General features: G+C 42.9%; 21 non-coding genes across 21 annotated transcripts; all 21 read left to right on the plus strand.

Moving 5' to 3' along the window:
* The first annotated feature begins 1,583 nt into the window (after positions 1–1,583).
* Positions 1,584–1,666, plus strand: TRNAL-CAG (transfer RNA leucine (anticodon CAG)). Its single transcript has one exon. It is a non-coding gene; the product is annotated as a tRNA-Leu (tRNA).
* A 189-nt stretch (positions 1,667–1,855) lies between these two features.
* On the plus strand, positions 1,856–1,938 carry TRNAL-AAG (transfer RNA leucine (anticodon AAG)). The gene has a single exon. It is a non-coding gene; the product is annotated as a tRNA-Leu (tRNA).
* Positions 1,939–3,678: 1,740 nt separating this feature from the next.
* TRNAL-CAG (transfer RNA leucine (anticodon CAG)) lies at positions 3,679–3,761 on the plus strand. Its single transcript has one exon. It is a non-coding gene; the product is annotated as a tRNA-Leu (tRNA).
* Positions 3,762–3,950: 189 nt separating this feature from the next.
* On the plus strand, positions 3,951–4,033 carry TRNAL-AAG (transfer RNA leucine (anticodon AAG)). The gene has a single exon. It is a non-coding gene; the product is annotated as a tRNA-Leu (tRNA).
* A 1,739-nt stretch (positions 4,034–5,772) lies between these two features.
* On the plus strand, positions 5,773–5,855 carry TRNAL-CAG (transfer RNA leucine (anticodon CAG)). The gene has a single exon. It is a non-coding gene; the product is annotated as a tRNA-Leu (tRNA).
* Positions 5,856–6,044: 189 nt separating this feature from the next.
* TRNAL-AAG (transfer RNA leucine (anticodon AAG)) lies at positions 6,045–6,127 on the plus strand. The gene has a single exon. It is a non-coding gene; the product is annotated as a tRNA-Leu (tRNA).
* Positions 6,128–7,152: 1,025 nt separating this feature from the next.
* Positions 7,153–7,235, plus strand: TRNAL-UAG (transfer RNA leucine (anticodon UAG)). The gene has a single exon. It is a non-coding gene; the product is annotated as a tRNA-Leu (tRNA).
* A 632-nt stretch (positions 7,236–7,867) lies between these two features.
* TRNAL-CAG (transfer RNA leucine (anticodon CAG)) lies at positions 7,868–7,950 on the plus strand. The gene has a single exon. It is a non-coding gene; the product is annotated as a tRNA-Leu (tRNA).
* A 189-nt stretch (positions 7,951–8,139) lies between these two features.
* On the plus strand, positions 8,140–8,222 carry TRNAL-AAG (transfer RNA leucine (anticodon AAG)). Its single transcript has one exon. It is a non-coding gene; the product is annotated as a tRNA-Leu (tRNA).
* A 1,026-nt stretch (positions 8,223–9,248) lies between these two features.
* Positions 9,249–9,331, plus strand: TRNAL-UAG (transfer RNA leucine (anticodon UAG)). Its single transcript has one exon. It is a non-coding gene; the product is annotated as a tRNA-Leu (tRNA).
* Positions 9,332–10,232: 901 nt separating this feature from the next.
* TRNAL-AAG (transfer RNA leucine (anticodon AAG)) lies at positions 10,233–10,315 on the plus strand. The gene has a single exon. It is a non-coding gene; the product is annotated as a tRNA-Leu (tRNA).
* Positions 10,316–11,341: 1,026 nt separating this feature from the next.
* Positions 11,342–11,424, plus strand: TRNAL-UAG (transfer RNA leucine (anticodon UAG)). Its single transcript has one exon. It is a non-coding gene; the product is annotated as a tRNA-Leu (tRNA).
* A 2,012-nt stretch (positions 11,425–13,436) lies between these two features.
* Positions 13,437–13,519, plus strand: TRNAL-UAG (transfer RNA leucine (anticodon UAG)). Its single transcript has one exon. It is a non-coding gene; the product is annotated as a tRNA-Leu (tRNA).
* A 632-nt stretch (positions 13,520–14,151) lies between these two features.
* TRNAL-CAG (transfer RNA leucine (anticodon CAG)) lies at positions 14,152–14,234 on the plus strand. Its single transcript has one exon. It is a non-coding gene; the product is annotated as a tRNA-Leu (tRNA).
* A 189-nt stretch (positions 14,235–14,423) lies between these two features.
* Positions 14,424–14,506, plus strand: TRNAL-AAG (transfer RNA leucine (anticodon AAG)). Its single transcript has one exon. It is a non-coding gene; the product is annotated as a tRNA-Leu (tRNA).
* Positions 14,507–15,532: 1,026 nt separating this feature from the next.
* Positions 15,533–15,615, plus strand: TRNAL-UAG (transfer RNA leucine (anticodon UAG)). Its single transcript has one exon. It is a non-coding gene; the product is annotated as a tRNA-Leu (tRNA).
* Positions 15,616–16,247: 632 nt separating this feature from the next.
* On the plus strand, positions 16,248–16,330 carry TRNAL-CAG (transfer RNA leucine (anticodon CAG)). Its single transcript has one exon. It is a non-coding gene; the product is annotated as a tRNA-Leu (tRNA).
* Positions 16,331–16,519: 189 nt separating this feature from the next.
* TRNAL-AAG (transfer RNA leucine (anticodon AAG)) lies at positions 16,520–16,602 on the plus strand. Its single transcript has one exon. It is a non-coding gene; the product is annotated as a tRNA-Leu (tRNA).
* A 1,025-nt stretch (positions 16,603–17,627) lies between these two features.
* TRNAL-UAG (transfer RNA leucine (anticodon UAG)) lies at positions 17,628–17,710 on the plus strand. Its single transcript has one exon. It is a non-coding gene; the product is annotated as a tRNA-Leu (tRNA).
* A 632-nt stretch (positions 17,711–18,342) lies between these two features.
* TRNAL-CAG (transfer RNA leucine (anticodon CAG)) lies at positions 18,343–18,425 on the plus strand. The gene has a single exon. It is a non-coding gene; the product is annotated as a tRNA-Leu (tRNA).
* A 189-nt stretch (positions 18,426–18,614) lies between these two features.
* On the plus strand, positions 18,615–18,697 carry TRNAL-AAG (transfer RNA leucine (anticodon AAG)). Its single transcript has one exon. It is a non-coding gene; the product is annotated as a tRNA-Leu (tRNA).
* Positions 18,698–19,405: the final 708 nt, after the last annotated feature.

Below are 19,405 nucleotides of genomic sequence, written 5' to 3' on the forward strand. Positions count from 1 at the left end.
TGGTGTTTTATGTGTTTTTTGGGGGGTGCCTAAAAAATCCCTTTTATTGAAGAAATGGCTTACATTCAGTCTTGTGATATTTTTGGTTTCCAATAAGTAGATTTTTAATTTTATGTAACCTCATTTTCTAATGATCCATTCAAGAGATGTTTCCACTATGAAATGAAGAGCAAGGGGAAAGAGCACAAATGATAGAGCCAGTGAGTGAGATGGGGTGTTGAGGAAGGAGAGAATGAAACAAAGACAGAGTGAGTGAACGGCAGGTAGGCATAGAAGAGGAGACTAGAAGTGAAGGTGACTTGCTTTTCCCTGCTCTTGACCTCCCACCCATCTCAAACCAATCACAAACATACCTTCTATGCAACGTTGGTATGCAGAACTTCACTCCTCAGCCAGTGAGGGTGAGTCCCAAGCCAGGGGCTAGAGAGCAAAAGAATGGATGTGCTCAGACGTTCCTTGCTAGGGACAGTTGATCTGAAACAAGGCCTGCTCTCTTGTTTCCAGCAAGGATCTAGAAATTCTGCATGAATCTGCAAGGCACATTGACAGCATAAATTTGCATAAACTGCCCCACCTTCTGCCTTCCTACTTCCTGAGCAGTAGTTGTTTGTGTATAAAGAGAGAAGTCGCAGGCAAGATAATTTTGTGAGTAGGATACAGAACCCTAAATAGCTGGTGAGAGGTATAAGTTATTCTAAAAGCATAAAAACAGTACACCTGTGAAATGAAATGCTTTCATATGTGATCTTCTGTGTTTATTGTCCTGTGCAAAAAGTTGCACCTTGTGTTTGAAGGTTGAAATTATTTCAAGCTTGCATGGACGCAGAAATTTCTGAGTGACTTTTATACATTTCTTAGGACTCTTCACTGTCAGGATGGCCGAGTGGTCTAAGGCGCTGTGTTTAGGCTGCATTCTCCTCTGGAGGCGAGGGTTCGAATCCCACTTCTGAAATGACTTTTAGAGATATAATCTTCTACATCAGGATAACATCTGATGGAAGTTGCATCTGTTCGTCTTCACCAGGGACGTTATTCCGTCCTCGTCTAGTCAAGAGAGCTTGGGTTTCTCATATATTTCTGTTGTACAAAGTCTTGCTGATAAAGTGCAATCCTTACCAAATGAGCTTAGGACCCATGTAAGAGCTCATCTAGAAGAGTCATGCTCTTGTATTCCCTGGCCAGACAGGCCATGCAAATTTGGAAGAATGCCAAGCACCTGGTAGACAGCTGTACTCCAGCACACTTACAGCAATGTCCTTAGGGCTGTGATCAGGGGCTGCTTAGATTTGTGTATTCCACCCTATGTTGTGACATTGAGCTCCCTTGTTGAATTTGCTTTAGTCAGCCAAGATGTGGCTGTTGACTCAATTTCAAAGTAGCTTTGGGCCGTTCAAGTGGCTGGTGAATAGCACTTTCTCTTTGTACGCTTTAAAGGTCTAAAGAGTTCTTCATAGGTACTGCTCTGTATGGATTGTTCAAAGATCTGTTGGAAATGCTTATAATGGGATAAATAAATTGAGGGCATGCCTTTCGGTACACCACTTGCATGGCTGTCTGGCTTGTGGAAGGTGCTGCAAAAGCAAGTCAGGATGGCCGAGTGGTCTAAGGCGCTGCGTTCAGGTCGCAGTCTCTTCTGGAGGCGTGGGTTCAAATCCCACTTCTGACAAACCTGTGTTTAATCTTCTTTTTTCTTGAGGGAGAAAATCAGATCATTTCCCTCTCATGGGCTTATATGGTTGTCTTTTTGGAAAAGTGCAGTGAGTTTTTTTCTTGCTATAGCCACTTATGGCCTAAGATGTGTGTTTTTTTTGTTCACACTATCTTTCTCACTATGTAGATGGACAAGCAACATGTGGTCAGGATGGCCGAGTGGTCTAAGGCGCTGCGTTAAGGCCGCAGTCTCTCCTGGAGGCGTGGGTTCGAATCCCACTTCTGACAAAACTTTAAGTCCATTTTGTCTCTGCGTTCCTTCAGAATCTCAGCTAAAAATTGGCAGTGCATATAATATCTGAATAAGTACCAAACTTCAGTTTCAACTGCAAATGAATTTGCCCAATTCTGTCTTCAAGCTCGTATAATATTCTTCTAGCACTAGTGGTGTTTTATGTGTTTTTTGGGGGGTGCCTAAAAAATCCCTTTTATTGAAGAAATGGCTTACATTCAGTCTTGTGATATTTTTGGTTTCCAATAAGTAGATTTTTAATTTTATGTAACCTCATTTTCTAATGATCCATTCAAGAGATGTTTCCACTATGAAATGAAGAGCAAGGGGAAAGAGCACAAATGATAGAGCCAGTGAGTGAGATGGGGTGTTGAGGAAGGAGAGAATGAAACAAAGACAGAGTGAGTGAACGGCAGGTAGGCATAGAAGAGGAGACTAGAAGTGAAGGTGACTTGCTTTTCCCTGCTCTTGACCTCCCACCCATCTCAAACCAATCACAAACATACCTTCTATGCAACGTTGGTATGCAGAACTTCACTCCTCAGCCAGTGAGGGTGAGTCCCAAGCCAGGGGCTAGAGAGCAAAAGAATGGATGTGCTCAGACGTTCCTTGCTAGGGACAGTTGATCTGAAACAAGGCCTGCTCTCTTGTTTCCAGCAAGGATCTAGAAATTCTGCATGAATCTGCAAGGCACATTGACAGCATAAATTTGCATAAACTGCCCCACCTTCTGCCTTCCTACTTCCTGAGCAGTAGTTGTTTGTGTATAAAGAGAGAAGTCGCAGGCAAGATAATTTTGTGAGTAGGATACAGAACCCTAAATAGCTGGTGAGAGGTATAAGTTATTCTAAAAGCATAAAAACAGTACACCTGTGAAATGAAATGCTTTCATATGTGATCTTCTGTGTTTATTGTCCTGTGCAAAAAGTTGCACCTTGTGTTTGAAGGTTGAAATTATTTCAAGCTTGCATGGACGCAGAAATTTCTGAGTGACTTTTATACATTTTTTAGGACTCTTCACTGTCAGGATGGCCGAGTGGTCTAAGGCGCTGTGTTTAGGCTGCATTCTCCTCTGGAGGCGTGGGTTCGAATCCCACTTCTGAAATGACTTTTGGAGATATAATCTTCTACATCAGGATAACATCTGATGAAAGTTGCATCTGTTCGTCTTCACCAGGGACGTTATTCCGTCCTCGTCTAGTCAAGAGAGCTTGGGTTTCTCATATATTTCTGTTGTACAAAGTCTTGCTGATAAAGTGCAATCCTTACCAAATGAGCTTAGGACCCATGTAAGAGCTCATCTAGAAGAGTCATGCTCTTGTATTCCCTGGCCAGACAGGCCATGCAAATTTGGAAGAATGCCAAGCACCTGGTAGACAGCTGTACTCCAGCACACTTACAGCAATGTCCTTAGGGCTGTGATCAGGGGCTGCTTAGATTTGTGTATTCCACCCTATGTTGTGACATTGAGCTCCCTTGTTGAATTTGCTTTAGTCAGCCAAGATGTGGCTGTTGACTCAATTTCAAAGTAGCTTTGGGCCGTTCAAGTGGCTGGTGAATAGCACTTTCTCTTTGTACGCTTTAAAGGTCTAAAGAGTTCTTCATAGGTACTGCTCTGTATGGATTGTTCAAAGATCTGTTGGAAATGCTTATAATGGGATAAATAAATTGAGGGCATGCCTTTCGGTACCCCACTTGCATGGCTGTCTGGCTTGTGGAAGGTGCTGCAAATGCAAGTCAGGATGGCCGAGTGGTCTAAGGCGCTGCGTTCAGGTTGCAGTCTCTTCTGGAGGCGTGGGTTCAAATCCCACTTCTGACAAACCTGTGTTTAATCTTCTTTTTTCTTGAGGGAGAAAATCAGATCATTTCCCTCTCATGGGCTTATATGGTTGTCTTTTTGGAAAAGTGCAGTGAGTTTTTTTCTTGCTATAGCCACTTATGGCCTAAGATGTGTGTTTTTTTTGTTCACACTATCTTTCTCACTATGTAGATGGACAAGCAACATGTGGTCAGGATGGCCGAGTGGTCTAAGGCGCTGCGTTAAGGCCGCAGTCTCTCCTGGAGGCGTGGGTTCGAATCCCACTTCTGACAAAACTTTAAGTCCATTTTGTATCTGCGTTCCTTCAGAATCTCAGCTAAAAATTGTCAGTGCATAAAATATCTGAATAAGTACCAAACTTCAGTTTCAACTGCAAATGAATTTGCCCAATTCTGTCTTCAAGCTCGTATAATATTCTTCTAGCACTAGTGGTGTTTTATGTGTTTTTTGGGGGGTGCCTAAAAAATCCCTTTTATTGAAGAAATGGCTTACATTCAGTCTTGTGATATTTTTGGTTTCCAATAAGTAGATTTTTAATTTTATGTAACCTCATTTTCTAATGATCCATTCAAGAGATGTTTCCACTATGAAATGAAGAGCAAGGGGAAAGAGCACAAATGATAGAGCCAGTGAGTGAGATGGGGTGTTGAGGAAGGAGAGAATGAAACAAAGACAGAGTGAGTGAACGGCAGGTAGGCATAGAAGAGGAGACTAGAAGTGAAGGTGACTTGCTTTTCCCTGCTCTTGACCTCCCACCCATCTCAAACCAATCACAAACATACCTTCTATGCAACGTTGGTATGCAGAACTTCACTCCTCAGCCAGTGAGGGTGAGTCCCAAGCCAGGGGCTAGAGAGCAAAAGAATGGATGTGCTCAGACGTTCCTTGCTAGGGACAGTTGATCTGAAACAAGGCCTGCTCTCTTGTTTCCAGCAAGGATCTAGAAATTCTGCATGAATCTGCAAGGCACATTGACAGCATAAATTTGCATAAACTGCCCCACCTTCTGCCTTCCTACTTCCTGAGCAGTAGTTGTTTGTGTATAAAGAGAGAAGTCGCAGGCAAGATAATTTTGTGAGTAGGATACAGAACCCTAAATAGCTGGTGAGAGGTATAATTATTCTAAAAGCATAAAAACAGTACACCTGTGAAATGAAATGCTTTCATATGTGATCTTCTGTGTTTATTGTCCTGTGCAAAAAGTTGCACCTTGTGTTTGAAGGTTGAAATTATTTCAAGCTTGCATGGACGCAGAAATTTCTGAGTGACTTTTATACATTTTTTAGGACTCTTCACTGTCAGGATGGCCGAGTGGTCTAAGGCGCTGTGTTTAGGCTGCATTCTCCTCTGGAGGCGTGGGTTCGAATCCCACGTCTGAAATGACTTTTGGAGATATAATCTTCTACATCAGGATAACATCTGATGGAAGTTGCATCTGTTCGTCTTCACCAGGGACGTTATTCCGTCCTCGTCTAGTCAAGAGAGCTTGGGTTTCTCATATATTTCTGTTGTACAAAGTCTTGCTGATAAAGTGCAATCCTTACCAAATGAGCTTAGGACCCATGTAAGAGCTCATCTAGAAGAGTCATGCTCTTGTATTCCCTGGCCAGACAGGCCATGCAAATTTGGAAGAATGCCAAGCACCTGGTAGACAGCTGTACTCCAGCACACTTACAGCAATGTCCTTAGGGCTGTGATCAGGGGCTGCTTAGATTTGTGTATTCCACCCTATGTTGTGACATTGAGCTCCCTTGTTGAATTTGCTTTAGTCAGCCAAGATGTGGCTGTTGACTCAATTTCAAAGTAGCTTTGGGCCGTTCAAGTGGCTGGTGAATAGCACTTTCTCTTTGTACGCTTTAAAGGTCTAAAGAGTTCTTCATAGGTACTGCTCTGTATGGATTGTTCAAAGATCTGTTGGAAATGCTTATAATGGGATAAATAAATTGAGGGCATGCCTTTCGGTACCCCACTTGCATGGCTGTCTGGCTTGTGGAAGGTGCTGCAAATGCAAGTCAGGATGGCCGAGTGGTCTAAGGCGCTGCGTTCAGGTCGCAGTCTCTTCTGGAGGCGTGGGTTCAAATCCCACTTCTGACAAACCTGTGTTTAATCTTCTTTTTTCTTGAGGGAGAAAATCAGTTCATTTCCCTCTCATGGGCTTATATGGTTGTCTTTTTGGAAAAGTGCAGTGAGTTTTTTTCTTGCTATAGCCACTTATGGCCTAAGATGTGTGTTTTTTTTGTTCACACTATCTTTCTCACTATGTAGATGGACAAGCAACATGTGGTCAGGATGGCCGAGTGGTCTAAGGCGCTGCGTTAAGGCCGCAGTCTCTCCTGGAGGCGTGGGTTCGAATCCCACTTCTGACAAAACTTTAAGTCCATTTTGTATCTGCGTTCCTTCAGAATCTCAGCTAAAAATTGTCAGTGCATAAAATATCTGAATAAGTACCAAACTTCAGTTTCAACTGCAAATGAATTTGCCCAATTCTGTCTTCAAGCTCTTATAATATTCTTCTAGCACTAGTGGTGTTTTATGTGTTTTTTGGGGGGTGCCTAAAAAATCCCTTTTATTGAAGAAATGGCTTACATTCAGTCTTGTGATATTTTTGGTTTCCAATAAGTAGATTTTTAATTTTATGTAACCTCATTTTCTAATGATCCATTCAAGAGATGTTTCCACTATGAAATGAAGAGCAAGGGGAAAGAGCACAAATGATAGAGCGAGTGAGTGAGATGGGGTGTTGAGGAAGGAGAGAATGAAACAAAGACAGAGTGAGTGAACGGCAGGTAGGCATAGAAGAGGAGACTAGAAGTGAAAGTGACTTGCTTTTCCCTGCTCTTGACCTCCCACCCATCTCAAACCAATCACAAACATACCTTCTATGCAACGTTGGTATGCAGAACTTCACTCCTCAGCCAGTGAGGGTGAGTCCCAAGCCAGGGGCTAGAGAGCAAAAGAATGGATGTGCTCAGACGTTCCTTGCTAGGACAGTTGATCTGAAACAAGGCCTGCTCTCTTGTTTCCAGCAAGGATCTAGAAATTCTGCATGAATCTGCAAGGAACATTGACAGCATAAATTTGCATAAACTGCCCCACCTTCTGCCTTCCTACTTCCTGAGCAGTAGTTGTTTGTGTATAAAGAGAGAGGTCGCAGGCAAGGTAATTTTGTGAGTAGGATACAGAACCCTAAATAGCTGGTGAGAGGTATAAGTTATTCTAAAAGCATAAAAACAGTACACCTGTGAAATGAAATGCTTTCATATGTGATCTTCTGTGTTTATTGTCCTGTGCAAAAAGTTGCACCTTGTGTTTGAAGGTTGAAATTATTTCAAGCTTGCATGGACGCAGAAATTTCTGAGTGACTTTTATACATTTCTTAAGACTCTCCACTGTCAGGATGGCCGAGTGGTCTAAGGCGCTGTGTTTAGGCCGCAGTCTCCTCTGGAGGCGTGGGTTCGAATCCCACTTCTGACATGACTTTTGGAGATATAATCTTCTTCATCAGGATAACATCTGATGGAATTTGCATCTGTTCGTCTTCACCTGGGACGTTATTCCGTCCTCGTCTAGTCAAGAGAGCTTGGGTTTCTCATATATTTCTGTTGTACAAAGTCTTGCTGATAAAGTGCAATCCTTACCAAATGAGCTTAGGACCCATGTAAGAGCTCATCTAGAAGAGTCATGCTCTTGTATTCCCTGGCCAGACAGGCCATGCAAATTTGGAAGAATGTCAAGCACCGGGTAGACAGCTGTACTCCAGCACACTTACAGCAATGTCCTCAGGGCTGTGATCAGGGGCTGCTTAGATTTGCGTATTCCACCCTATGTTGTGACATTGAGCTCCCTTGTTGAATTTGCTTTAGTCAGCCAAGATGTGGCTGTTGACTCAATTTCAAAGCAGCTTTGGGCCGTTCAAGTGGCTGGTGAATAGCACTTTCTCTTTGTACGCTTTAAAGGTCTAAAGAGTTCTTCATAGGTACTGCTCTGTATGGATTGTTCAAAGATCTGTTGGAAATGCTTATAATGGGATAAATAAATTGAGGGCATGCCTTTTCGGTACCAAACTTGCATGGCTGTCTGGCTTGTGTAAGGTGCTGCAAATGCAAGTCAGGATGGCCGAGTGGTCTAAGGCGCTGCGTTCAGGTCGCAGTCTCTTCTGGAGGCGTGGGTTCAAATCCCACTTCTGACAAACCTGTGTTTAATCTTCTTTTTTCTTGAGGGAGAAAATCAGATCATTTCCCTCACATGGGCTTATATGGTTGTCTTTTTGGAAAAGTGCAGTGAGTTTTTTTCTTGCTATGGCCACTTATGGCCTAAGATGTGTGTTTTTTTTGTTCACACTATCTTTCTCACTATGTAGATGGACAAGCAACATGTGGTCAGGATGGCCGAGTGGTCTAAGGTGCTGTGTTAAGGCCGCAGTCTCTGCTGGAGGCGTGGGTTCGAATCCCACTTCTGACAAAACTTTAAGTCCATTTTGTCTCTGCGTTCCTTCAGAATCTCAGCTAAAAATTGGCAGTGCATATAATATCTGAATAAGTACCAAACTTCAGTTTCAACTGCAAATGAATTTGCCCAATTCTGTCTTCAAGCTCTTATAATATTCTTCTAGCACTAGTGGTGTTTTATGTGTTTTTTGGGGGGTGCCTAAAAAATCCCTTTTATTGAAGAAATGGCTTACATTCAGTCTTGTGATATTTTTGGTTTCCAATAAGTAGATTTTTAATTTTATGTAACCTCATTTTCTAATGATCCATTCAAGAGATGTTTCCACTATGAAATGAAGAGCAAGGGGAAAGAGCACAAATGATAGAGCGAGTGAGTGAGATGGGGTGTTGAGGAAGGAGAGAATGAAACAAAGACAGAGTGAGTGAACGGCAGGTAGGCATAGAAGAGGAGACTAGAAGTGAAAGTGACTTGCTTTTCCCTGCTCTTGACCTCCCACCCATCTCAAACCAATCACAAACATACCTTCTATGCAACGTTGGTATGCAGAACTTCACTCCTCAGCCAGTGAGGGTGAGTCCCAAGCCAGGGGCTAGAGAGCAAAAGAATGGATGTGCTCAGACGTTCCTTGCTAGGGACAGTTGATCTGAAACAAGGCCTGCTCTCTTGTTTCCAGCAAGGATCTAGAAATTCTGCATAAATGTGCAAGGCACATTGCCAGCATAAATTTGCATAACCTGCCCCACCTTCTGCCTTCCTACTTCCTGAGCAGTAGTTGTTTGTGTATAGAGAGAAAGGTCGCAGGCAAGGTAATTTTGTGAGTAGGATACAGAACCCTAAATAGCTGGTGAGAGGTATAAGTTATTCTAAAAGCATAAAAACAGTACACCTGTGAAATGAAATGCTTTCATATGTGATCTTCTGTGTTTATTGTCCTGTGCAAAAAGTTGCACCTTGTGTTTGAAGGTTGAAATTATTTCAAGCTTGCATGGACGCAGAAATTTCAGAGTGACTTTTATACATTTCTCAGGACTCTTCACTGTCAGGATGGCCGAGTGGTCCAAGGCGCTGTGTTTAGGCCGCAGTCTCCTCTGGAGGCGTGGGTTCGAATCCCACTTCTGAAATGACTTTTGGAGATATAATCTTCATCAGGATAACATCTGATGGAAGTTGCTTCTGTTCGTCTTCACCTGGGACGTTATTCTGTCCTCGTCTAGTCAAGAGAGCTTGGGTTTCTCATATATTTCTGTTGTACAAAGTCTTGCTGATAAAGTGCAATCCTTACCAAATGAGCTTATGACCCATGTAAGAGCTCATCTAGAAGAGTCATTCTCTTGTATTCCCTGGCCAGACAGGCCATACAAATTTGGAAGAATGCCAAGCACCTGGTAGACAGCTGGACTCCAGCACACTTACAGCAATTTCCTCAGGGCAGTGATCAGGGGCTGCTTAGATTTGCGAATTCCACCCTATGTTGTGACATTGAGATCCCTTGTTGAATTTGCTTTAGTCAGCCAAGATGTGGCTATTGAGTCAATTTCAAAGCAGCTTTGGGCCGTTCAAGTGGCTGGTGAATAGCACTTTCTCTTTGTACTCATTAAAGGTCTAAAGAGTTTTTCATAGGTACTGCTCTGTATGGATTGTTCAAAGATCTGTTGGAAATGCTTATAATGGGATAAATAAATTGAGGGCATGCCTTTTCGGTTCCCCACTTGCATGGCTGTCTGGCTTGTGGAAGGTGCTGCAAATGCAAGTCAGGATGGCCGAGTGGTCTAAGGTCCTGCGTTCAGGTCGCAGTCTCTTCTGGAGGTGTGGGTTCAAATCCCACTTCTGACAATCCTGTGCTTAATCTTCTATTTTCTTGAGGGAGAAAATCAGATCATTTCCCTCACATGGGCTTATATGGTTGTCTTTTTGGAAAAGTGCAGTGAGTTTTTTTCTTGCTATAGCCACTTATGGCCTAAGATGTGTGTTTTTTTTGTTCACACTATCTTTCTCACTATGTAGATGGACAAGCAACATGTGGTCAGGATGGCCGAGTGGTCTAAGGTGCTGTGTTAAGGCCGCAGTCTCTGCTGGAGGCGTGGGTTCGAATCCCACTTCTGACAAAACTTTAAGTCCATTTTGTCTCTGCGTTCCTTCAGAATCTCAGCTAAAAATTGGCAGTGCATATAATATCTGAATAAGTACCAAACTTCAGTTTCAACTGCAAATGAATTTGCCCAATTCTGTCTTCAAGCTCTTATAATATTCTTCTAGCACTAGTGGTGTTTTATGTGTTTTTTGGGGGGTGCCTAAAAAATCCCTTTTATTGAAGAAATGGCTTACATTCAGTCTTGTGATATTTTTGGTTTCCAATAAGTAGATTTTTAATTTTATGTAACCTCATTTTCTAATGATCCATTCAAGAGATGTTTCCACTATGAAATGAAGAGCAAGGGGAAAGAGCACAAATGATAGAGCGAGTGAGTGAGATGGGGTGTTGAGGAAGGAGAGAATGAAACAAAGACAGAGTGAGTGAACGGCAGGTAGGCATAGAAGAGGAGACTAGAAGTGAAAGTGACTTGCTTTTCCCTGCTCTTGACCTCCCACCCATCTCAAACCAATCACAAACATACCTTCTATGCAACGTTGGTATGCAGAACTTCACTCCTCAGCCAGTGAGGGTGAGTCCCAAGCCAGGGGCTAGAGAGCAAAAGAATGGATGTGCTCAGACGTTCCTTGCTAGGGACAGTTGATCTGAAACAAGGCCTGCTCTCTTGTTTCCAGCAAGGATCTAGAAATTCTGCATGAATGTGCAAGGCACATTGCCAGCATAAATTTGCATAAACTGCCCCACCTTCTGCCTTCCTACTTCCTGAGCAGTAGTTGTTTGTGTATAGAGAGAAAGGTCGCAGGCAAGGTAATTTTGTGAGTAGGATACAGAACCCTAAATAGCTGGTGAGAGGTATAAGTTATTCTAAAAGCATAAAAACAGTACACCTGTGAAATGAAATGCTTTCATATGTGATCTTCTGTGTTTATTGTCCTGTGCAAAAAGTTGCACCTTGTGTTTGAAGGTTGAAATTATTTCAAGCTTGCATGGACGCAGAAATTTCAGAGTGACTTTTATACATTTCTTAGGACTCTTCACTGTCAGGATGGCCGAGTGGTCTAAGGCGCTGTGTTTAGGCCGCAGTCTCCTCTGGAGGCGTGGGTTCGAATCCCACTTCTGACATGACTTTTGGAGATATAATCTTCTTCATCAGGATAACATCTGATGGAAGTTGCTTCTGTTCGTCTTCACCTGGGACGTTATTCTGTCCTCGTCTAGTCAAGAGAGCTTGGGTTTCTCATATATTTCTGTTGTACAAAGTCTTGCTGATAAAGTGCAATCCTTAACAAATGAGCTTAGGACCCATGTAAGAGCTCATCTAGAAGAGTCATTCTCTTGTATTCCCTGGCCAGACAGGCCATACAAATTTGGAAGAATGCCAAGCACCTGGTAGACAGCTGGACTCCAGCACACTGACAGCAATTTCCTCAGGGCAGTGATCAGGGGCTGCTTAGATTTGCGAATTCCACCCTATGTTGTGACATTGATATCCCTTGTTGAATTTGCTTTAGTCAGCCAAGATGTGGCTGTTGACTCAATTTCAAAGCAGCTTTGGGCCGTTCAAGTGGCTGGTGAATAGCACTTTCTCTTTGTACGCTTTAAAGGTCTAAAGAGTTCTTCATAGGTACTGCTCTGTATGGATTGTTCGAAGATCTGTTGGAAATGCTTATAATGGGATAAATAAATTGAGGGCATGCCTTTTCGGTACCAAACTTGCATGGCTGTCTGGCTTGTGGAAGGTGCTGCAAATCCAAGTCAGGATGCCGAGTGGTCTAAGGCGCTGCGTTCAGGTCGCAGTCTCTTCTGGAGGCGTGGGTTCAAATCCCACTTCTGACAAACCTGTGTTCAATCTTCTTTTTTATTGAGGGAGAAAATCAGATCATTTCCCTCACATGGGCTTATATGGTTGTCTTTTTGGAAAAGTGCAGTGAGTTTTTTTCTTGCTATATCCACTTATGGCCTAAGATGTGTGTTTTTTTTGTTCACACTATCTTTCTCACTATGTAGATGGACAAGCAACATGTGGTCAGGATGGCCGAGTGGTCTAAGGAGCTGCATTAAGGCTGCAGTCTCTGCTGGAAGCGTGGGCTCGAATCCCACTTCTGACAAAACTTTAAGTCCATTTTGTCTCTGCGTTCCTTCAGAATCTCAGCTAAAAATTGGCAGTGCATATAATATCTGAATAAGTACCAAACTTCAGTTTCAACTGCAAATGAATTTGCCCAATTCTGTCTTCAAGCTCTTATAATATTCTTCTAGCACTAGTGGTGTTTTATGTGTTTTTCGGGGGGTGCCTAAAAAATCCCTTTTATTGAAGAAATGGCTTACATTCAGTCTTGTGATATTTTTGGTTTCCAATAAGTAGATTTTTATTTTTATGTAACCTCATTTTCTAATGATCCATTCAAGAGATGTTTCCACTATGAAATGAAGAGCAAGGGGAAAGAGCACAAATGATAGAGCGAGTGAGTGAGATGGGGTGTTGAGGAAGGAGAGAATGAAACAAAGACAGAGTGAGTGAACGGCAGGTAGGCATAGAAGAGGAGACTAGAAGTGAAAGTGACTTGCTTTTCCCTGCTCTTGACCTCCCACCCATCTCAAACCAATCACAAACATACCTTCTATGCAACGTTGGTATGCAGAACTTCACTCCTCAGCCAGTGAGGGTGAGTCCCAAGCCAGGGGCTAGAGAGCAAAAGAATGGATGTGCTCAGACGTTCCTTGCTAGGGACAGTTGATCTGAAACAAGGCCTGCTCTCTTGTTTCCAGCAAGGATCTAGAAATTCTGCATGAATCTGCAAGGCACATTGCCAGCATAAATTTGCATAAACTGCCCCACCTTCTGCCTTCCTACTTCCTGAGCAGTAGTTGTTTGTGTATAGAGAGAAAGGTCGCAGGCAAGGTAATTTTGTGAGTAGGATACAGAACCCTAAATAGCTGGTGAGAGGTATAAGTTATTCTAAAAGCATAAAAACAGTACACCTGTGAAATGAAATGCTTTCATATGTGATCTTCTGTGTTTATTGTCCTGTGCAAAAAGTTGCACCTTGTGTTTGAAGGTTGAAATTATTTCAAGCTTGCATGGACGCAGAAATTTCAGAGTGACTTTTATACATTTCTCAGGACTCTTCACTGTCAGGATGGCCGAGTGGTCTAAGGCGCTGTGTTTAGGCCGCAGTCTCCTCTGGAGGCGTGGGTTCGAATCCCACTTCTGAAATGACTTTTGGAGATATAATCTTCTTCATCAGGATAACATCTGATGGAAGTTGCTTCTGTTCGTCTTCACCTGGGACGTTATTCTGTCCTCGTCTAGTCAAGAGAGCTTGGGTTTCTCATATATTTCTGTTGTACAAAGTCTTGCTGATAAAGTGCAATCCTTACCAAATGAGCTTAGGACCCATGTAAGAGCTCATCTAGAAGAGTCATGCTCTTGTATTCCCTGGCCAGACAGGCCATGCAAATTTGGAAGAATGCCAAGCACCTGGTAGACAGCTGTACTCCAGCACACTTACAGCAATGTCCTCAGGGCTGTGATCAGGGGCTGCTTAGATTTGCGTATTCCACCCTATGTTGTGACATTGAGCTCCCTTGTTGAATTTGCTTTAGTCAGCCAAGATGTGGCTGTTGACTCAATTTCAAAGCAGCTTTGGGCCGTTCAAGTGGCTGGTGAATAGCACTTTCTCTTTGTACGCTTTAAAGGTCTAAAGAGTTCTTTATAGGTACTGCTCTGTATGGATTGTTCAAAGATCTGTTGGAAATGCTTATAATGGGATAAATAAATTGAGGGCATGCCTTTTCGGTACCAAACTTGCATGGCTGTCTGGCTTGTGTAAGGTGCTGCAAATGCAAGTCAGGATGGCCGAGTGGTCTAAGGCGCTGCGTTCAGGTCGCAGTCTCTTCTGGAGGTGTGGGTTCAAATCCCACTTCTGACAAACCTGTGTTTAATCTTCTATTTTCTTGAGGGAGAAAATCAGATCATTTCCCTCACATGGGCTTATATGGTTGTCTTTTTGGAAAAGTGCAGTGAGTTTTTTTCTTGCTATAGCCACTCATGGCCTAAGATGTGTGTTTTTTTTGTTCACACTATCTTTCTCACTATGTAGATGAACAAGCAACATGTGGTCAGGATGGCCGAGTGGTCTAAGGCGCTGCGTTAAGGCCGCAGTCTCTCCTGGAGGCGTGGGTTCGAATCCCACTTCTGACAAAACTTTAAGTCCATTTTGTCTCTGCGTTCCTTCAGAATCTCAGCTAAAAATTGGCAGTGCATATAATATCTGAATAAGTACCAAACTTCAGTTTCAACTGCAAATGAATTTGCCCAATTCTGTCTTCAAGCTCTTATAATATTCTTCTAGCACTAGTGGTGTTTTATGTGTTTTTCGGGGGGTGCCTAAAAAATCCCTTTTATTGAAGAAATGGCTTACATTCAGTCTTGTGATATTTTTGGTTTCCAATAAGTAGATTTTTAATTTTATGTAACCTCATTTTCTAATGATCCATTCAAGAGATGTTTCCACTATGAAATGAAGAGCAAGGGGAAAGAGCACAAATGATAGAGCGAGTGAGTGAGATGGGGTGTTGAGGAAGGAGAGAATGAAACAAAAACAGAGTGAGTGAACGGCAGGTAGGCATAGAAGAGGAGACTAGAAGTGAAAGTGACTTGCTTTTCCCTGCTCTTGACCTCCCACCCATCTCAAACCAATCACAAACATACCTTCTATGCAACGTTGGTATGCAGAACTTCACTCCTCAGCCAGTGAGGGTGAGTCCCAAGCCAGGGGCTAGAGAGCAAAAGAATGGATGTGCTCAGACGTTCCTTGCTAGGGACAGTTGATCTGAAACAAGGCCTGCTCTCTTGTTTCCAGCAAGGATCTAGAAATTCTGCATGAATCTGCAAGGCACATTGCCAGCATAAATTTGCATAAACTGCCCCACCTTCTGCCTTCCTACTTCCTGAGCAGTAGTTGTTTGTGTATAGAGAGAAAGGTCGCAGGCAAGGTAATTTTGTGAGTAGGATACAGAACCCTAAATAGCTGGTGAGAGGTATAAGTTATTCTAAAAGCATAAAAACAGTACACCTGTGAAATGAAATGCTTTCATATGTGATCTTCTGTGTTTATTGTCCTGTGCAAAAAGTTGCACCTTGTGTTTGAAGGTTGTAATTATTTCAAGCTTGCATGGACGCAGAAATTTCAGAGTGACTTTTATACATTTCTCAGGACTCTTCACTGTCAGGATGGCCGAGTGGTCTAAGGCGCTGTGTTTAGGCCGCAGTCTCCTCTGGAGGCGTGGGTTCGAATCCCACTTCTGAAATGACTTTTGGAGATATAATCTTCTTCATCAGGATAACATCTGATGGAAGTTGCTTCTGTTCGTCTTCACCTGGGACGTTATTCTGTCCTCGTCTAGTCAAGAGAGCTTGGGTTTCTCATATATTTCTGTTGTACAAAGTCTTGCTGATAAAGTGCAATCCTTACCAAATGAGCTTATGACCCATGTAAGAGCTCATCTAGAAGAGTCATTCTCTTGTATTCCCTGGCCAGACAGGCCATACAAATTTGGAAGAATGCCAAGCACCTGGTAGACAGCTGGACTCCAGCACACTTACAGCAATTTCCTCAGGGCAGTGATCAGGGGCTGCTTAGATTTGCGAATTCCACCCTATGTTGTGACATTGAGATCCCTTGTTGAATTTGCTTTAGTCAGCCAAGATGTGGCTATTGACTCAATTTCAAAGCAGCTTTGGGCCGTTCAAGTGGCTGGTGAATAGCTCTTTCTCTTTGTACTCATTAAAGGTCTAAAGAGTTCTTCATAGGTACTGCTCTGTATGGATTGTTCAAAGATCTGTTGGAAATGCTTATAATGGGATAAATAAATTGAGGGCATGCCTTTTCGGTTCCCCACTTGCATGGCTGTCTGGCTTGTGGAAGGTGCTGCAAATGCAAGTCAGGATGGCCGAGTGGTCTAAGGTGCTGCGTTCAGGTCGCAGTCTCTTCTGGAGGCGTGGGTTCAAATCCCACTTCTGACAAACCTGTGTTTAATCTTCTATTTTCTTGAGGGAGAAAATCAGATCATTTCCCTCACATGGGCTTATATGGTTGTCTTTTTGGAAAAGTGCAGTGAGTTTTTTTCTTGCTATAGCCACTCATGGCCTAAGATGTGTGTTTTTTTTGTTCACACTATCTTTCTCACTATGTAGATGAACAAGCAACATGTGGTCAGGATGGCCGAGTGGTCTAAGGCGCTGCGTTAAGGCCGCAGTCTCTCCTGGAGGCGTGGGTTCGAATCCCACTTCTGACAAAACTTTAAGTCCATTTTGTCTCTGCGTTCCTTCAGAATCTCAGCTAAAAATTGGCAGTGCATATCATTTCTGAATAAGTACCAAACTTCAGTTTCAACTGCAAATGAATTTGCCCAATTCTGTCTTCAAGCTCGTATAATATTCTTCTAGCACTAGTGGTGTTTTATGTGTTTTTTGGGGGTGCCTAAAAAATCCCTTTTATTGAAGAAATGGCTTACATTCAGTCTTGTGAAATTTTTGGTTTCCAATAAGTAGATTTTTATTTTTATGTAACCTCATTTTCTAATGATCCATTCAAGAGATGTTTCCACTATGAAATGAAGAGCAAGGGGAAAGAGCACAAATGATAGAGCCAGTGAGTGAGATGGGGTGTTGAGGAAGGAGAGAATGAAACAAAGACAGAGTGAGTGAACGGCAGGTAGGCACAGAAGAGGAGACTAGAAGTGAAGGTGACTTGCTTTACCCTGCTCTTGACCTCCCACCCATCTCAAACCAATCACAAACATACCTTCTATGCAACGTTGGTATGCAGAACTTCACTCCTCAGCCAGTGAGGGTGAGTCCCAAGCCAGGGACTAGAGAGCAAAAGAGTGGATGTGCTCAGACGTTGCTGGCTAGGGACAGTTGATCTGAAACAAGGCCTGCTCTCTTGTTTCCAGCAAGGATCTAGAAATTCTGCATGAATCTGCAAGGCACATTGACAGCATAAATTTGCATAAACTGCCCCACCTTCTGCCTTCCTACTTCCTGAGCAGTAGTTGTTTGTGTATAAAGAGAGAGGTCGCAGGCAAGGTAATTTTGTGAGTAGGATACAGAACCCTAAATAGCTGGTGAGAGGTATAAGTTATTCTAAAAGCATAAAAACAGTACACCTGTGAAATGAAATGCTTTCATATGTGATCTTCTGTGTTTATTGTCCTGTGCAAAAAGTTGCACCTTGTGTTTGAAGGTTGAAATTATTTCAAGCTTGCATGGACGCAGAAATTTCTGAGTGACTTTTATACATTTCTTAGGACTCTCCACTGTCAGGATGGCCGAGTGGTCTAAGGCGCTGTGTTTAGGCCGCAGTCTCCTCTGGAGGCATGGGTTCGAATCCCACTTCTGACATGAGTTTTGGAGATATAATCTTCTTCATCAGGATAACATCTGATGGAAGTTGCATCTGTTCGTCTTCACCTGGGACGTTATTCCGTCCTCGTCTAGTCAAGAGAGCTTGGGTTTCTCATATATTTCTGTTGTACAAAGTCTTGCTGATAAAGTGCAATCCTTACCAAATGAGCTTAGGACCCATGTAAGAGCTCATCTAGAAGAGTCATGCTCTTGTATTCCCTGGCCAGACAGGCCATGCAAATTTGGAAGAATGCCAAGCACCTGGTAGACAGCTGTACTCCAGCACACTTACAGCAATGTCCTCAGGGCTGTGATCAGGGGCTGCTTAGATTTGCGTATTCCACCCTATGTTGTGACATTGAGCTCCCTTGTTGAATTTGCTTTAGTCAGCCAAGATGTGGCTGTTGACTCAATTTCAAAGCAGCTTTGGGCCGTTCAAGTGGCTGGTGAATAGCACTTTCTCTTTGTACGCTTTAAAGGTCTAAAGAGTTCTTTATAGGTACTGCTCTGTATGGATTGTTCAAAGATCTGTTGGAAATGCTTATAATGGGATAAATAAATTGAGGGCATGCCTTTTCGGTACCAAACTTGCATGGCTGTCTGGCTTGTGTAAGGTGCTGCAAATGCAAGTCAGGATGGCCGAGTGGTCTAAGGCGCTGCGTTCAGGTCGCAGTCTCTTCTGGAGGCGTGGGTTCAAATCCCACTTCTGACAAACCTGTGTTTAATCTTCTATTTTCTTGAGGGAGAAAATCAGATCATTTCCCTCACATGGGCTTATATGGTTGTCTTTTTGGAAAAGTGCAGTGAGTTTTTTTCTTGCTATAGCCACTCATGGCCTAAGATGTGTGTTTTTTTTGTTCACACTATCTTTCTCACTATGTAGATGAACAAGCAACATGTGGTCAGGATGGCCGAGTGGTCTAAGGCGCTGCGTTAAGGCCGCAGTCTCTCCTGGAGGCGTGGGTTCGAATCCCACTTCTGACAAAACTTTAAGTCCATTTTGTCTCTGCGTTCCTTCAGAATGTCAGCTAAAAATTGGCAGTGCATATCATTTCTGAATAAGTACCAAACTTCAGTTTCAACTGCAAATGAATTTGCCCAATTCTGTCTTCAAGCTCGTATAATATTCTTCTAGCACTAGTGGTGTTTTATGTGTTTTTTGGGGGGTGCCTAAAAAATCCCTTTTATTGAAGAAATGGCTTACATTCAGTCTTGTGATATTTTTGGTTTCCAATAAGTAGATTTTTATTTTTATGTAACCTCATTTTCTAATGATCCATTCAAGAGATGTTTCCACTATGAAATGAAGAGCAAGGGGAAAGAGCACAAATGATAGAGCCAGTGAGTGAGATGGGGTGTTGAGGAAGGAGAGAATGAAACAAAGACAGAGTGAGTGAACGGCAGGTAGGCACAGAAGAGGAGACTAGAAGTGAAGGTGACTTGCTTTACCCTGCTCTTGACCTCCCACCCATCTCAAACCAATCACAAACATACCTTCTATGCAACGTTGGTATGCAGAACTTCACTCCTCAGCCAGTGAGGGTGAGTCCCAAGCCAGGGACTAGAGAGCAAAAGAGTGGATGTGCTCAGACGTTGCTGGCTAGGGACAGTTGATCTGAAACAAGGCCTGCTCTCTTGTTTCCAGCAAGGATCTAGAAATTCTGCATGAATCTGCAAGGCACATTGACAGCA

This window comes from Lissotriton helveticus, chromosome 8 (assembly GCF_964261635.1).
Source record: "Lissotriton helveticus chromosome 8, aLisHel1.1, whole genome shotgun sequence".
In the NCBI taxonomy this organism is placed as follows: Eukaryota; Metazoa; Chordata; class Amphibia; order Caudata; family Salamandridae; genus Lissotriton; species Lissotriton helveticus.